We start from the raw sequence: 9361 nt of genomic DNA on the forward strand, positions 1-9361 counted from the left end.
CATAGGACGCGTTTTGGTTTCAAAATGTCGTGTTTACGGGTTGTGTTGCGTTGTTTGGTGTGCATCATTGTTTGAGACGTTTATACGGGTTTGAATCATTGTCATAGCGTCCTAGGATGGATCTCGAGGTGTTGGTTCATGGTCCGTATGATTGAGTTAGGAGGATTAAGCCGCAAGTGTAGTGAATTCCCCGAGCCGGACCTTGACACGGGGTCCATGTATTCTAAAAAATATTATATATATATTTTAGAGATTGTTTTGGGGTTTGATGTCATGATTTAGTACGATGATTAAAAGAGGTTAAGTCCCGAGAGATTTAGAACGTCATAAGGAAATTTGTCATTTTGGGTGTGAGCATGACTAATACGTCTAAGTTGAAAGATAAGTGTTTGAACTCATGTTAGTACATGCAGCAGTGGCCCCAAGCGAGATCCAACGAATCCATTAACGCCAAGTAAGTATTTTCGACGTGCAAAAGAAAATATTTTAAGTTTTTGAAGTATGCTAAATGTCTTCTGACCAATTATGAACGGGTTTGGAAGCCGGAGAACGTGTCCGGGGACCTCTCCAACTATGAACGGGTTTGGAAGTTGGTGAACGTGGCCGAGGACCTCTCCACCTGGGCAAAGCATGACCGGGTTTAGATCAAAATTGGAAAGAGGTAAAGCATGACCAGAGACCAATCCACCCGATAAAGCATGACCGGGGATCTCATATATGTGGCACTGGATTTTTGCTGTCAGTCCAGTACTGTGGTTTAGTCTGATCAGGCGCATTTATGTATGAGTCACTTGCTTTGAAACATATCTCTACGCAAAATGACGAAGTTACGCATGTTCAAGTATGTATGATGCAAGTATGTTCATGAAAAGTTTTATGAGGATGGCACGTCTATGTTTATGTTATCACGTTCAAGTTTCAAGTATGTACGTTCTACTTTAAAGATGCGTGTGGTTTTATTATGTATTATTTTTTATCTCCAGTTTATACATGTTGAGTCTTTAGACTCACTAGACTTGATCGATGCAGGTGAGGACGATTATGAGGAGACGAGGGGTGGGGACCAATGAGCCGGCTCGGTCTGCGCAGGAGGCTAAACCCGAGGACCGCCGATGTTTTTAAGAATATTATGCATGTTCAAATACTTTGATTTCACATTTTGTTCACGATGTTTAAACAAGTATTTTTAGCAAGCTTTATTTGTGATCTTTTGTTGCAAATATTTTGGATGAACGGTTTAGTGTTATTGCAATTTGAAGATTGATTTTGTATTTAAGAAGATTTTTATTTTCCGCAAATTTTAAAGTTGTTCAAAATATGGTACGTTACAGTTGGTATCAGAGCGGTGTTCTTGTAAAGGGTTATGCCTACTGCCAGTTGCGAGAAGCTCACGAAGTCACACCTCAAGTCTGTATGTTTTAAGGTTTTAAATTATTTCATGTATTAAGCATCAAGTCATGATTTCAGCATGTACATGTTTTAAGCTCGAATTACGTGCATCTTACGATATAGTTATTATGTTCATGCATATTGGATTTACGTGTTGGGAAAATTTCGGAACAGTATGCCTCCCACATGTAGGATTGTGCGTGGAGCAGGCGATGAGGATAAAGAACCTCAGGATGGGGAGAGGGTTACTCTTCCTTGTCCATCCGAAGACATGCAGGCTCAGATGCTTGCAGGGATGACCCAGTTCTTCCCACAATTTGCGGGGAACAATGCTGCAGTGGATACAGGAGCGAGGCCCAGACCAGAAGCTGTTTATGAGAGGTTCAGGAGGATGGACCTGAATGAGTTCTTGGGGACTATGGACCCGATGATAGCTGAAGGATGGATTAAATCCATCGAGGTAATCTTTGTGTTTATGGAGCTGCAGGATGCAGACAGGGTTAGGTGCGCCACATTTTTACTGACAGGAGACGCCAGACTGTGGTGGGAGAGCACATCTGTGTCGATGAATCCGCAGACTCTGTCATGGGATGGCTTTAAGGTGGTCTTTTACTCCAAGTACTTCACCGAGGAAGTACGATCCAGACTGACTAGGGAGTTTATGACGCTGCGTCAGGGAGACAGCAGCGTAGCTGATCTCGTGAGGCAGTTCTAGAGGGGGTGTCACTTCGGGCCCCCAATTGCTAACGATGTCCGGGAGAAGTTGAAGCATTTTATGAATGGTTTGCGGCCGATCTTGCACCGTGATGTTAGAGTTGCTGGTCCTACCACCTTTGTCGTTGCCGTGTCTAGAGCCTTGGCGACAGAACATGACCAGAGAGACATAGAGGTCGACAGACAGAGCAAGAGGACCTACCAGGCACCTCCGCAACAGCAACAACAGCGACTCCAATTCAAGAGGCCTTTCCAAGGACAGCAGGGGAAAAGGCCATTCCAGTGACCGCCAAAGGCAAGGGTCCTATTCCTCAGCAGAAGGCTCCTCAGCGGCGGTATAGCACCCGGTGTGCCCGAAGTGCAACCCCCAGCATCCGGGACAGTGTTTATGGGGATCGGGCAAGTGCTTCAAATGCGGAATAGTGATCATATGCTGAGAGACTACCCACAGTTGAGGCAACCGACCCAGGGAAGAGTGTTCGCCATGCAAGCAGAGGAGGCGAACCCAGATACGACCCCGTTGACTGGTATCTTATTTAATTCAGCACCGCATTATTTTTGCTATGCATGTTTCGAATTTTATTTGGATTATTAGTGTGCTAGTAGTATTTTTGGTGACTTTTGTAGAGATTTTTCTACTGTGCATGAGGTTAAGATTATAATTTTTGGGATATAAGTTTTTTTGTTGTACCAACGTCTCTCATGAAATATTTTCATAAGAGAGTAGCCACGAAGGCCTTGATAGATTCATGGGCCACTCACTCTTTTATTTCGGAGACGTTCGCTAATCATCTGGACGTCATGTCTATTGGACTCGACGTGAGCTATTCAGTGACAGTCCCATCAGGGGAAGAATTGTCAGCTACTAGCGTGGTCAGAGACATCGATCTCGAACTGCAAGGCCACATAGTGTACGCCGATCTGATTGTGTTGCCGATGCCATAATTTGATATCATCTTGGGAATGGACTGGCTAACGAAGAACATAGTTCTTATTGATTTTCATAAAAGATCAGTGTTAGTAAGACCGTTGGGCATGGAGCAGTTTCTTTTTGAGCCAGATAGATGGAGAAGTTTCCCTCACATGATCTTTAGCATGCAGGCACAGAGACTTAGTCATAAGGGTTGTCAGGCTTTCTTGATTAGCATCGTTTCCGCACCTGACGTACCCACTCCATCGATATCTGATGTACCGATTGTCAGAGATTTTCTTGACGTCTTTCCAGACGACGTCACAGGCCTTCCACCAGAGAGAGAAGTGGAGTTCGCCATCGACCTTATGGCACTGTGCCAATTTCAAAGGCACCGTATCGTTTAGCTCCAGCTGAGATATTAAAACTCAAGCAGCAGATTCAGGAGCTCTTGGATAAAGGATTCATCCGCCCTAGTTTATCACCATGAGGCGCACCAGTACTCTTCGTAAAGAAGAAGGATGGGAGCATGAGGTTGTGTATCGATTACCGAGAACTAAACAAGGTAACGATCAAGAATAAATACTCACTACCAAGGATCGAGGACTTGTTCGATTAGTTGCAGGGAGCCACAGTGTTCTCTAAGATAGATCTACGATCTTGGTATCATCAGTTGAAGGTAAAAGATGCAAATGTTCATAAGACAGCCTTCAGGACTAGATATGGGCATTACGAGTTCTTAGTCATGCCATTCGAACTGACGAATGCTCCAACAATTTTTATGGACTTGATGAATCGAGTATTTCAGCCCTACCTAGATCAGCTCGTCATAGTTCTCATTGACGACATTCTTATATACTCGAAGAGCCATGAGGAACACCGTCCGAATTTGGGTACAGTTTAGCAGGTCTTGCAGAGTTGCAAGTTGTTTGCAAAATTCAGTAAGTGTGAATTCTGGTTGGAGAAGATAGCATTTTTGGATCATATAATATCTAGCAGTGGCATCGAGGTGGATCCAGCTAAGGTAGCATCAGTTAAAGAATGGGTTGAGCCGAAGAATGCGTCAGAGATCCGTAGTTTCCTAGGCTTAGCAGGCTACTACAGGAAATTTATTCAGGGATTTTCTTCAATTGCAGTGCCACTCACTTCATTGACTAAGAAGAATGCTAAATTCATATGAAGTGGAGAGTGTCAGAAGAGCTTTGATACTTTGAAGCAAGCTCTTATCTCAGCGCCATTGTTAGCCATGCCAGCAGGGCAAGGCGATTTTGTATTATACAATGACGCTTCTAAGCTCGGTTTAGGTGCAGTTTTGATGTAGCATGGTCGGGTTATTGCTTATTTCTCCAGACAGTTGAAGGTTCACGAGAAGAACTACCCGACTCATGATCTTGAGTTAGCTGTCGTTGTCTTTGCGTTGAAGATATAGAGACATTATTTGTATGGCGAGAAATGCCAGATATTTACTGATCACAAGAGTCTCAAGTATTTCTTCACGCAGAAAGAGCTGAATATGAGACAAAGACTGTGGTTAGAGTTAGTGAAAGACTACGATTGTGAGATTAGCTACCATCCGGAGAAAGCTAATGTTGTGGCAGATGCTTTGAGCAGAAAGGTTGCAGTCGTAGCACAGCTGTCAGTACAGAGATCTCTGCAGTCAGAGATTCAGAGATTTGGATTAGAGGTTTATCCTAAGGGCAGAGCTCCTAAGCTGTCTAATATGACAGTCCAGTCTTCTTTGTTTGACCGAATCCGTAGAGGTCAGTCTTCAGAGGAGCAATTGCAGAAATGGAGACTGAAGGATGAAGCCAAGGGAAGTGTACTCTACACAGTGTCTAATGGCATTATGAGATACAGATGAAGGATGAGGGTGCCTAGTGTTGATTCAATCAGAAAGGATATTCTGACAGAGGAACATGCATCTCCATATTCCATTCATTCAAGAGGTACCATGATGTATAAGGATTTGCAGATTCTGTATTGGTTGCCAGGTATGAAGAGAGACATCCGCCGATTTGTTTCTGAATGTCTCACTTGTCAGCAGGTGAAGGCAGAGCATCATAGGCCAGCAGAGATGCTTAAGACGCTCCCTATCCCCGAGTGGAAGTGGGAGAATATCATCATGGACTTCGTTGTTGGTTTGCCAAGGTCAGTCAGGGGATCCAATGCCATTTGGGTTATAGTGGTTCGACTTACTAAGTCAGCACATATTTTACCGGTAAAGACGACTTCCTCCATATCGCAATATGCGGAGCTCTATATCATGGAGATAGTTCGATTGCACGGAATCCCAGTTTCTATCGTGTCTGACACGGACCCGAGGTTCACATCGTCCTTCTGGAAGAGTTTACATGCTGCCATGGGGACGAAGTTGCTATTCAGTACTGCATTTCATTATCAGACAGATGGTCAGTGTGAGCGAGTGATCAAGATTTTGGAGGATTTGTTGAGAGCTTGCGTGATCGATTTCCATGAGAATTGTGAATCAAAGCTACCTCTAGTGGAGTTCACCTACAATAATAGCTTCCAATCGTCTATAGGTATGGCTCCCTACGAGGCACTGTATGGAAGGAAGTGCAGATCGCCAATTCATTGGGATGATGTCGATGAGAGATCAGAACTTGGTCCAGAGATTGTTCAACATACTGCAGATGTGGTGGTCAAGATCCGAGACAGGATGAAGACCGCCCAGAGTCGCCAGAAGAGTTATGCTGACAAGAGAAGAAGAGATCTTGAGTTTGCAGTAGGTGATCACGTTTTCGTAAAGATAGCACCTATGAAGGGTGGCTTATGAGGTTTGGGAAGAGAGGCAAGCTTAGTTTCGAGGTTTATTGGACCGTTCGAGATTCTTGACAGAGTTGGGACACTAGCTTATCGTGTAGCTCTACCGCCGAATCTAGCTGGTGTACACAATGTGTTCCACGTTTCAATACTTAGGAAGTACCTAGCCAGTCCTTCGAATGTTTTGAGCTTTGAGCCATTGCAGTTGGCTCCAAATCTGTCGTATGAGGAAAGACCCGTCCAAATCCTAGACAGACAGGAGCGGAAACTTTGGAACAAAGTGACCAAGTAGGTCAAAGTCCGGTGGCTGAAACAATCAGTGGAGGAAGCCACTTGGGAGACCGAGGCAGATATGAGGAACCGCTACTCGGAGTTGTTTGGTAAGACTTAATTTCGAGGACGAAATTTATTTAAGTGGGGGAGGAACTGTAGAGCCCAAAATCAGTACACGTAAAACCCATGCATTTGTTTAATTGTTAAGTTATTTATATAAGTTCGAATAATTTTTAGTGATGCATGATTTATGAAATCAGATTATTTTAAATTATTTATGTTTATGTGATGCACGATAAAATGTTTTCTCGAGTTTCATGTTTCACGCGATTATTCGATGCGGGATCGAGAAAAAGAGACCGACGACGATTTTGGCGATTTTAAAATGTGGTATTTTATTTTAAATTAGGATTGGAGCATTTTAAATGTTTTATTTAGTTTTTAGCATTTTAAAAGCCTAATTTGGTTATTAGATGATTTTAAGGTTACAGAATTTTAAAAGATTTATCAATTGTGTATTTTATTTCAATTTTTAAGATGCTAGCATTTTGTGGGGAATTAATATTTTAGTTGGTATATTAAGTGATTATTAGTATTTTATTATTCTAATTAATCTTTTAATTCCCTTCCCACTACCCACTAACATACACAAACATTCACGCCTACGCACACACACAATCGGTTTTTTTGCACACACACAATTCATTTCCTTCCCATTTCATTTTATCCTCTTAAAAGAAGATAGCTAGGGTTCTTTGTTCTTCCTCTAGCAGCCGCCTCCTCTTCTTCTGAAATTTTCCAGCAATTCATCGTGCATTTCTTCAAGTAAATCGAGCCACAAATCGTTCCGGATCAACCCTCGCATCCTTCCCGCTTCGGTATCGTCGGTTCGGTAATTTTAAATATCAAAAGGCATGTATAATCTTTTGTTTCTGCATCGATCTTGTTTTATTATATGTTTTTATGTTTATTATGTGTAAAAATTTATGTATGTTGTACAAAGTTTGAGAAAATATTGGTTGGATCGATTTTGAAACGATTTTAGATCTGGAAACTCTAAATTTGCTGTATTTTTAAATACTGCGACTTTTCGATCAATTTTCTGGAAAAACTTTCAACATAAAAAACGTAGAACTTTTTGATACCTTTGATTTGACAGTACATTCTAAATTTTTTTATAGGAAATGAGTGAGTTATGATCGTTTTTGTGGGACTGCTCAAACTGCAATTTTCTGAAAATGTGTTCTTGACATGTTCTTGAAGTTTTATTGTTGCAGGCTTCGTTGGGGATCGACGGGTGATTGCTGCTGCATTTAAGTATGTTGAATATGATGTTGGGATGGTTTTTGGTGTGTCGGTTTGCGTCGATAGGCACTTGATTGCATTAGAAGTCATAGGATGCGTTTTGGCGTCAAAATGTCGTGTTTACAAGTTGTGTTACATTTTTTGGTGTGCGTCGTCGTTTGGGATGTTTGTACGGGTTTGAATCATTGTCACAGCGTCCTAGCATGGGTCTCGAGATGTTGGTTCATGGTCCGTATGATTGAGTTAGGAGGGTTAAGCCGCAAGTGTAGTGAATTCCGTTGGTTTACAATTCTAGTAGGTAAACGGACCCGGAGCCGGACCCTGACACGGGGTCCGTGCCCTTGTTTCTTTCGAAATGTTAATTTCCAGCGCCTACATGGACCCGGACCCTTACACGAGGTACGTGTCTTCCAAAAAAAATTATATATATATTTTTTAGTGATTATTTTGGGGTTTGATGTCATGATTTAGTACGATGATTAAAAGAGGTCAAGTCCCGAGAGATTTAGAACGTCATAAGAAAATTTGTCATTTAGGTGACAGTAGATTTTGCCTGTCATCCCAGTACTGTGGTTTAGTCTGATCAGGCAGCATTTATGTATGAGTCACTTGCTTTGAAACATATCTCTACGCAAAATGACGAAGTTACGCATGTTCAAGTATGTATGATTCAAGTATGTTCATGAAAAGTTTTATTAGGAATGCACGTATATGTTTATGTTATCACGTTCAAGTTTCAAGTATGTACGTTCTGCTTTAAAGATGTGTGTGGTTTTATTATGTATTATTTGTTATCTCCATTTTATACATGTTGAGTCTTTAGACTCACTAGACTTGATCGATGCAGGTGAGGACGATTATGAGGAGACAAGGGGTGGGGACCAATGAGCCGGCTCGGTCTGTGCAGGAGGCTAAACCCAAGGACCGCCCATGGTTTTAAGAATATTCTGATTTCACGTTTTGTTCACGATGTTTAAACAAGTATTTTTTGCAAACTTTATTTGTGATCTTTTGTTACAAATATTTTGGATGAACGGTTTAGGTGTTATCGCAATTTTGAAGATTGATTTTGTATTTAAGAAGATTTTTATTTTCCGCAAATTTTAAAGTTGTTCAAAATACGATATATTAAACTCTACAAGGAGCACCTATCTGCATGCTCGGACATCACAATTTCTTCTACCAATGAAACATGGTACTCACATCGCAGATACTAGTCTCAAACTTAAGCGGCCTTTATCCTTCTTAATGGCGGCTGAATCGACTTGAATTGTTTAGAATATACAGTATTCCAAATATGAGTTTTATGATACTCATCATATGAGCATCTTTTATTCTTTCTACTATTTGTATATTCAAGGACTTTATCTATGCAACTAGCATGTGTATACAGAAAAAGATGTGCCAAAACAATAATTTCAAATATTATTAAAATAAAGATCTTTTATACATAGAGTTTAATCATGAACCCTCAGCCAACATTTTGCTCGACAGGCACCTAATTTAACAATCTCCCACTTGCACTAGAGCCAACTACCCATATGCTTCAAACCCATCGATTCACGATGCTTCTCGAATAATGGTCCAAGTTAGTGGATCGGCAACATTTTCTGCGGAGCCGACTTTGTCAATCAATATTTTTCCTCTTTCCACAATCTTTCGGAGGATGTGATATTTTCTCAATACATGTTTGGATTTCTGATGAGACCTTGGCTCCTTTGCCTGAGCAATGTCTCCCATGTTGTCACAAAACACCCGGACTAGAGCAACTCAATTAGGAATGACGCCCAACTCTTGGATGAAATTCCTTAACCAAACAGCCTCATTTGCTGCAACTGATGCAGCAATGTATTTAGCCTCAGTGGTGGAATCCGCAGTACTGTCCTACTTGGAACTCTTCCAAGAGACAGCAGCACCATTGAGCATGAATACGAATCCAGAGGTTGACTTTGAGTCATCGATATCGCTTGGGAAGCTAGAGTCGGTATA

This window comes from Primulina tabacum, chromosome 4, assembly GCF_025594145.1.
Source record: "Primulina tabacum isolate GXHZ01 chromosome 4, ASM2559414v2, whole genome shotgun sequence".
In the NCBI taxonomy this organism is placed as follows: domain Eukaryota; kingdom Viridiplantae; phylum Streptophyta; class Magnoliopsida; order Lamiales; family Gesneriaceae; genus Primulina; species Primulina tabacum.